This window comes from Alligator sinensis, unplaced genomic scaffold, assembly GCF_000455745.1.
Source record: "Alligator sinensis unplaced genomic scaffold, ASM45574v1 scaffold131_1, whole genome shotgun sequence".
NCBI lineage: Eukaryota > Metazoa > Chordata > Crocodylia > Alligatoridae > Alligator > Alligator sinensis.
In genome coordinates this window covers 647,399-656,419 of record NW_005841830.1, presented here as the reverse complement: position 1 = coordinate 656,419, position 9,021 = coordinate 647,399, and the positions used below count along the sequence as shown (strand labels likewise).

General features: G+C 40.6%; 1 long non-coding RNA gene across 1 annotated transcript; it reads left to right on the top strand.

The window, feature by feature from the left end:
* The first annotated feature begins 282 nt into the window (after positions 1–282).
* LOC102385965 lies at positions 283–8,555 on the top strand. Its single transcript, XR_322790.1, has 3 exons — positions 283–405; positions 634–788; positions 8,460–8,555. It is a non-coding gene; the product is annotated as an uncharacterized LOC102385965 (long non-coding RNA).
* Positions 8,556–9,021: the final 466 nt, after the last annotated feature.

Genomic DNA, 9,021 nt, shown 5'->3' with positions numbered 1-9,021 from the left:
CATGATATTAGTTCAAAACCAAAAGGCTTTTGCTTTACCATATAGGTCATTGGGCTGGGGCCCAGCAGAGTCAACAGCATTTCAGCCACGGGGATCTCACAGGTCAGCATAGTTCAGTACACATGTGTACTCCAGATACACCCTGTGAAAGAACAGGGGAAACTTTACCTGGCATCTCCTCCCGGCTCTGAGCTCGAGGTCTCCATGCTACAGCAGAAGCTGCTGGTGCACACCCGAGCCACTTTAACACATTGCCAGGTGAAGCAGACTGGGGGATCGCATCAATCAGAGCAATATCCAGGACTGGGAGAGGAGAGTGAACTTGGACGCAGGTGGGTGCAGTGACACACAGCCACGGCTCACCCGATATGGAGAACTCCGGGGAAAAACAAGGAGAAGAGACCGGTAGGCTTGGGGGCATGGAAGAACTGTCATCCAAGGGAGGGAGAGAGCCAAAAGGAGAATGTGGGCACTGTCTATCCGGGCTTAACTTTGGGTTAGTTAATTGATCACTGGCGCTCGTTAATGAAGCTGGAGATGCCGGCAACAAAGAGCGGAGAACTGGAGCCGTGGGGTTTGCTTCGGTCTCAGCCTAGTTCCCTCTGGTTTTGTTTTTTTTGTTCTCTCCCTCAGAGAAATATGAAGAGAATCTTCTCCAGTGTTTGATCAGTGCCAAGTGAGGCAAGGATCTACTAGGAACAGAGAGAAAGAAGCCAATTCCTCGCCTTAACGTATGCCTTGCCCTGATTGCCTGCCCCCCCCAAAAAATCAAGCTGGGAGTGGTGGTGGTAAGTAAGGAAGAGACCCAATCTATTCCTATGGGGAAAGCTCAGCCATCTGAAGGGAGATAGACTAAGTAAAGGAGTTGGCTAAACCCTGGTGGACTCAGAAAGGGACCTTGTTCGTCCAATAAAATTTCTTTCATTTCTTCAGTTCATTTGATGCCCTTTTCTTTTTGCCTGCATGGGGATCACAGTGCAAATCAGCAACTGGTGGTGGTCAAGTGGTGGCACCAGTTTCTCTCTCTCTCTCCCCCTTTCCTTTACATCTTCAAGAACCAGCAAACAAGAAACATTGTGGCAGGTGGGAACAAGGAAGAGAGAGAGAGAGAGAGAGAGCTGTGTTAGCTATGCATGGGGCAAAGACCTGTGAACAGCTGTCAGTTGTGAAGGCACGTTCCTTCCCAGTAACAACCTGACACACCCTATTCCCCCACAATGTGCAAATATTTGTTCCCACCTCCCCTCCCCCCATTCCACCCCCCATGACTGGAACCAGGTGTTCTTGTCATGAGTCCTGGGATCCTCCAAAAATGTATATTCAGTTGAGGTGCAGGGCAACCTGGCCTGGCTCTATATCGTGGAGGGCAGGGACACATTAATCATATGAGACAAGCTGAGAAAGTGGGATGACAGATGGATTCTAGGCAAACTGTTTGGGGTCCAGTTTGGTTTGGACCAGTTTGTTTGCTTGACATGTAAGGCTGGTGAAAAAACAAGAACCAATGGAAATGGAAAAGAAAGGCACAGTTCAGTTGTGGGAGTGAAGAGGAAGTTAAATTGCATTCAGTGTAGTGACTCACCATGACTTGAAAACAAGTCAGAGCTGAGGGGGACTGCATGCAATGGGTACAGCTCTGTATGTTATTCAGATGGGCTACATTAACCTAGCTTTGTGGTAGATTACCATCAGTATGTCTGGCTCATTTGGCTTGGAACACACACACACAAAATACTTAAAAAATAAATAAATAAATAAATAAAAAAATTCCGAGCAGTTGGTTTGTCCCATGTGGGCTATGTATTTTATAGTCATGCTCAATGTTGGCTGCATTTAATCAGCTTCATAGTTGGTTTCCATTACTAAACACATGCTATTTTTAAAAAGCAGCAGTTCAGAGATAGACAATGTATTTAATGTGGGTTCTAGGTATACAAATTTAAAATGAGGGGATTTTTCCCCACCTTGACTGTGGGGGAAAAAAACCTCACCTTATATTTAGGTAAATATAGTAATAATATAATATGGCATCTCCTACTTCCAGGCACAGCAGAAATGATATGTGAATAGTAGAGTGGACCAGAACACTTCTAAAAGAATCATTTTCTATCAGTGTGTCAAAATTGAAATTCTTTCAAAAAGTATATTGATTTCACTAAAACTTTATTTTAGAGAAAATCCAGGAAATGTGAAGTAAAAAGTTGGGGGGAAAAGAAAAAAAAATCCCCTACTTAATCATTTTGAGTTGAAACATTTGATTTTTTTTTTCATTTTGGAATAACTTTTACAAAATATTTTTATTATATTATAATAGAGTTAGAGTGATATTGTAGCTGTGATGGTCCAGGAATTAATTATGCAAGAGACAAGGATTTCTGGGGAGTAATATATTTTATTGGACCAACTGTGTGTTTGGAATAAAGTTAGACAAGCTTTCAAATACAAGACAGCAAAACAGCTGTTTGCCTCCCTCCTCAGACCTAATGAAGAATGTCTATCATTTCAAAGGTTGTGTAACTTTATTCCAACCATGCAGCTGGTCCAATAAAAGCTTTCACCCCTCAAAATGATTGTATTATATTATACATGCAAATAAAAAACAATCTGAAACCAAAGTGAAACTTCATTTGTTGAAAGGTGGCATTTTGCAATGGAATGTATAAGCCTATCTACAGATATCACTCAGGCAGTTCAGAGACCAAGCAGGGATGAGATATAGGTATCAGTGGAGAATAGAAAGGAGGTTAATTAGGGATTTTTTTGACTGAGCACAGCTCAAGATGAAGAGCTGTTCACAAAGAGAGAGAGAAGGGGAATGTTTAGAAAGAATAGAGCCAGCCTTCCACTGTCCAACCTGGGGCAAAGCCACATCTCAAAATCTTGAAAATCAGTCAGAAAGAAGGGACTTCTGTTCTGTAAATGGCTATGATAGTCCTCCTTGGATTTTACAACTTCTACTTCCAGTCTCAGCTGAAACTGAACTTTTAGAGACTAAGAGGAAAAAAACAAACAAGAACTTCAGTCTTTGAGAAAAATCTGAGTAAAAATTGGGTGTGTGTTTGGGGGGAAAAAAAAAAAAAAAAAATATATATATATATATATATATATATAGGTTCATTTTCTTTCTTTATCTTGAACCCATTTATCTTTCTCCATTTGTCATTGGGCTACAACTCAAGGTTTCTATATGACATCACCTTTTTCTTTTTCCCCAGAGTTACCCCAGCATTAAAGTGCTACATTCTAACCTTATATTCATTGATATATTTAACAAATTCATCAGGTGGAATGATACAAATCCTTCAGGTAATTTTTTTTTTTTTATGTTTATGAATTGTAAATCCAAAAACATTGCCTGAAGTCACTTTAATCCAACATATTTACTATTTCATATGGAAATAGAATTACATTTCTTAGCTCAAATTATAACTGCAAATGTCAGTCTCAAATTCTGCTACACAGTTATTACTGCAAGTGTGGCTGGAAAGTCAGTTTGAGGCCATGGACAAGTGTTACATTTGTAGCTTTGAATATGCCCTTTTAGCACAGTAGAAAACAAGCATACTGTCATTTAAGCAGTTTATAGTTGGAAAAACCTGGCAAAACTGCCACAAAATATTATTTCTTTCCAACAGTAACTCCTTGGCTGTGTGCTGATTTCCAGTTCCATATATAATGCCTGTATACTTACATGCACATAGCTACAGGGCATAGCTCAGTCCTCTGCTTATCAACACCTTCTTCAGGTCTAAGGAGTCTATCTGTGATTGATGTCAAACTCTACTGCTCCAGGGAGGTGGAGCTGACCGCACATGTCATCATGACACCTTGGTGCTCAGCACAATCTTTGTTCATGAGCGTGATAGAATCCTTCCCAATCCACCTAGAAGCAGATTTCAAGCTATTCCCAGAGTACTGCCCAATCTCAGTTGAACTTTGTTATCATTTTCATGGCTCTCTGAACTGAATCATACTGGCAGCCCAGGGGTTGGGGAGGGGGAGTGCCTGGGTTGACATGGTTCTTAGGTGGCCACCCAGTTGCCACCCCTTTTTGGTCATCCTTGGGAATCTCTGGAGATGGAAGCCTCCACAAGAGAAGGCTGAGGGGGGATCTAGTGGCCATTTGCAAACTAGTCAGAGGGGACCAGCAGGCATTGGGGAAGTCCCTGTTCCCCCAAGCACTACCAGGAGTGACTAGAAATAATGGTCACAAGCTGGCAGAGGGTAGATTCAGGCTAGATGTCAGGCGATGCTACTTCACAGTCAGGGCGGCTAGGATCTGGAACCAACTTCCAAGTGAAGTGGTGCTGGCTCCTATCCTGGGGATCTTTAAGAGGAGGTTAGACGAACACCTTGCTGGGGTATTTGACCTCAGTACTCTTTCCTGCCAGCCTTGATGATCTGCTTAGGTCCTTTCTGACCATACCAACTATGAAACTATGAAGCCAGTCAAAAACACTCTTTGCAAGTGCTAGCACTACATGTTATGTAGTGCTTCAGGCAATTGGGCATTTGAATAGCTGTACATGCATGTTACACTATGTTTTTGTGGTGCTGCAAATTTCTAAGACATTCTTATCACTTTAAATAAATACCTGTCCATACCCTGGATTACCTAGTTTCCTCTGACTTCATTATAAAATGCAAAGAATGGTGATGGCAGTATAACCTGTTTCTAAAACATGGAGTTCTTAGATAGCAATAGATATTGTCATCAATAAGGATTTGAATAAAAAGAAACCTGAGCTGTGAGGCTAAAAACTGCTTGTTTTATTGCAGTGCTGTTACAACACTTAGTCACAAAGCACTTAGTGCTTTGGAAAAGGATTTTATTACTATCTAAAAACAGTTGTATGTTAAAACCACAAAATAGTTTCTGTTCTATTGAAATATAATTATCTTCTACATAAAGCAAGAGTTCAAGATGGGTGAAATAGATATTAAAATTTAACATTAAACTAAGAATTGTCCTAAACCACCTGAAAATGAAACTAAGGACTACCATATGCCCAAGATAATACATATATACGTACAGGGTATGTCTACATGTGCCACTATGTCACCATAAGAACACACTCCATCGTTATAGGATGTTGCTACAGTGATGTAGTGCCTAAAAATAACTATGCCTGGCACACCATAGTGGCACGTGTAGATGCACCCACATACATAGAAACATATATATCAGTGGACATGACTACCCATTCATTAATGCACTGTAATCATGGCACATTTAGTACCTGGTATTACAGGTACTAAACTTAATGCACAGTAATTACAGTGTATTAATGAATGTGTAGAGGTGCCCACTAATATGCATGTTTGTTTGTATGTATGTATGTATGTATGTAAGTATTAAGGCTGTGTGAAATGTCAGTGGGTGTTTCATTTTGAAGCTGTTTCAGTGTGTTTCAAGCTTGAAACAGGGAAATAGAAATGAAACAAAAAGCTTTGAAACAATTTCAAAATGAAATGAGGACACTCGAAAAGTTTTGAAAGTTTTGAAATGTTTCGAGTTTCAAAGCCGGGCTGGATTACAGCTAAACAGAAACTAAGGAGAGGGAGGGGGAAGAGGGGAGAAGGATTGCCCTGATATGGACTGTGTAGCTGGCCAGTGACTGTCATCCTTTCCTGAGGTCCCTTCCAATCCTAGTGCTCTGGGGGAGGGACAGAAAAACAGCATAAAAAGCGTTGTTTGAACTTAGCTTTTTCTGTGCCTTCACACTTAGAAGTGACACGAGTTTTGCTCTAAACATTTTAAGGTGCAGTTTCCCAGAAACCCCTGTACCTATCTCCTTGAAACCTGCCAGACTTTAGGGCCTCAGCAGGGGCTACTATTCATGCAGTTTTCACCCCGCTGCACCTTAACACACACACACAGTCACAGGTCGCGAGTTTTGTTTGTCAGCAGTTTGAGGTGCAGTTTCCCAGAAACCCCTGTATGTATCTCCTTGAAATCTGGCAGGCTTCATGGCACCAGCAGGGGCTACCATCCCTGCTGTTTTCATTCAAATCAGGAAAGAAATTACAAAGTTATAGGCATTTTTGTGATTCCCCATTATAGCCTATGGGCGAAACGTTGAAACAGTTTCAACAGAATGAAATGGAACAGTGGTTTGAAACAGTAAAATTAAACACTATCCCTTTGAAATGGTGAAATGGAAGTTGAAACGAAACAGTGCTGTTTCTCACAGCCCTAGTAAGTATCTATTGTCTTGGATGTAAGTATTGTTATTACAGGTACTAAGCATAATGTACTGTAATTAGTGCATTAGCACAGATGAACACTTTTTTCACAGATTCACACACAGATTCACAGAAGTTTAGGGCTGTAAGGGACCTCAGGAGATCATTGGGAGTGACACTTACTACCCTTTGGACTAATCTACTGCACATTAGCATGGCTTTTGCCAGCTGCACTAATGTGCTATAGAATTAGTCAAATGAGCATTACGTGTCTTGTGTAGACACACCCTGAATGTAACGTATATACATCTGGATGCATATATGTATGGATACAGGAACAATATCTATGTGATTAACTGAAAACACAAGCTATTTCCTCTATTTTCTGTGCTCTTGTATTTCACTTTGAATTCACTGTAGTGCTAAATTTCCTGGCTTCCTTCATTAATTTACTACTTGGCTTGTGAGCATCAGAGATGTTTGTTTTGTGTTAGGCATCACTGGCTTCTGTCCACGGGGAACAGAAAAAAAATATACCACTTAAAGCCATTTTAATGCTCATCCCAAAATGTTTCAAAGTTAGTTGTATTAGTATACAGTGCCTGTGAAATAACATGGGACTTACCTGATCAGTATTTCTTAAGCATTTCATTCTTGATTAAATACCTTCTGATAGAAAACAAAAAGACAGAGATGGCACTTGCTGAAGGGAAAAAATAGTGGTAAAAATGGTAGATGGAAATAGAAAAAAAATTGAAATAAAGCTTACGTGAGCAGAGGGATCCCTTTTCTGCTCCCTCTAACTGCCTTCCCTTTATAGTTCCACCCCTACATCCCTTCAAAATAGTCAGATATTTTTTTCTATAAACAAATTTTAAAAATTAGGGAAATACCCAAAAACAAAATAGTTCAATTTCAAAATGCTATTGTGAGACCTCCAGGAGAAGTGCAGACTTCTTCAGTCTCACCTCAGTCCCTAGAATAATCATGGAGTGGGACCTCAATGAATCCATTTCTAAGCAGTTGGAGGAGAAGAAGGTGATTAGGGACAGTTAGCATGGATTCACCAAGGGCAAATCATGCCTGACCAACCTGATTCTATGATGAGATGACTAGCTCTGTGGATGCATGGAGAGCAGTGGTTATGATATACCTTGACTTTTTAGCAGGGCTTTTGATACAGTCTCCTACAACATTCTTGCAAGTAAACTAAGTAAGTATAGTTTGGATAAATGGACAGTAAGGTCAGCTTTATTTCCATTTTTACCTCTTTTTCCTATTTCCCATCTTCCATTTCGGCTACTATGACCTGCTGAGGTCTTTTCCAACCCTAATTTCCAATGATTCTATGATCCCATTTTGTTCTGCAGTTGGGGAGTCATATTGGGTTTTGTGTCCCATGATGCACCATTGTCTGTCTTCGTATGAAGGAAAGCAACATGGCAATTGTGTGGCTCTACTGAGTTATGAGAATCATTGCTTGATAGGAGAACCTGGCTCATAGAAGAAAATAGAGTTATGAGGAAACTGAAATATAGCTCCCATGTAGTGCCAGAGTTGGATAAGTAAATCAAGATATTTTGGCTTGGGGTAATTTCAAGTTTTCATGAAAAAAAACAACACCTTGTTTTAAATTTATTTAGCTGAAAACCCCATTTTTATTTGAAAAAAAACAATGCTGACAATTTTTTTTATGAGTAGTACTCATAACTACTTCATTTTAAGAGATATCAGTCAAGCTAGCTCTCAATTTTCTCATGCATTCATTTGGTTCTCCCAAGCTAGGGCTGTCCAACCTCGAGTGGCTGGGAGCTGTGCAGCATGTGCCCCCCACTACACATGCCAGGGCCATCTCCTCCCACTCGCTCTGCCTCATGGTACCTCAGCTACTCCACACTGGGGTAGGACAAGAAGCATATGGCCTGGAGGCACTAGCTGGAGTGGAGTGTTAGGGGGAGTTGTGTTTGGACCAGAAGAGTGAGGACCACAAGCTAACCCTTGGTAACCCAATGCAGCTCACAGGTTGCCAGTGGAATAGCCCTGTTTTAGATTTTCAATTGATGAAACTTATTTGGATAATAAATAAAAAAAATTATGAAACTTGGGGAGTACAAAGAGTTGTAGTAAAGAGAAAAGGCTTATATAATTTTAAGTTTTCTGCCTCATATTAACACTTATCACACAGTTAAGCAACTAGCAGGGCCCAAGATATGATTCCCAAATATACTTTCCCATTCCTATCCACTGATGTGTTCCTACTTGTTTTAATTGAGATGGAGGAAGAAATGGAGAAACCAAATCCAGAGAAGAAAGGTGAGGTCTCAGGAAGAGGAGAATGCAGAACAACACAGCAGCACAGGATTGAAGGGGAGAGACTCAAAATCTTAAAAGGTAAGCAGGAGTTTTCCAATATCTGTTATGATATGTTGAACATCCCCTCTGTACTGATCAGGCCTTCAGAATAACTCAAGGGGAGAACAGCTTTCAGAAATCATCAGATTGCTTTGGGAACTTAGTGAATATATGTATAATGCACAAAGGAAGGAAGGACTTTTGACTTTTAACAACTTGATTTCACAAAAGATCAGGTACAGAAAGCAAAAAACCATCCAACCACACCAAAGAGAAACCATTCCAGGACATTCAGAACATCACCCCGTGACAAACACCTTCGCAGTAATACACATCATGTCTAACGTGCTATATATAGCCCTCGAGAAACAAACAATTCCACCCTTCCCTGTCCCATAGTACACGTACAAAAACCTTCAACTTCTCACCCCGAGAAAATAAACAAAAGCAGCCTGGTGAGGGCCCAGGGCACGGCACAAGCCG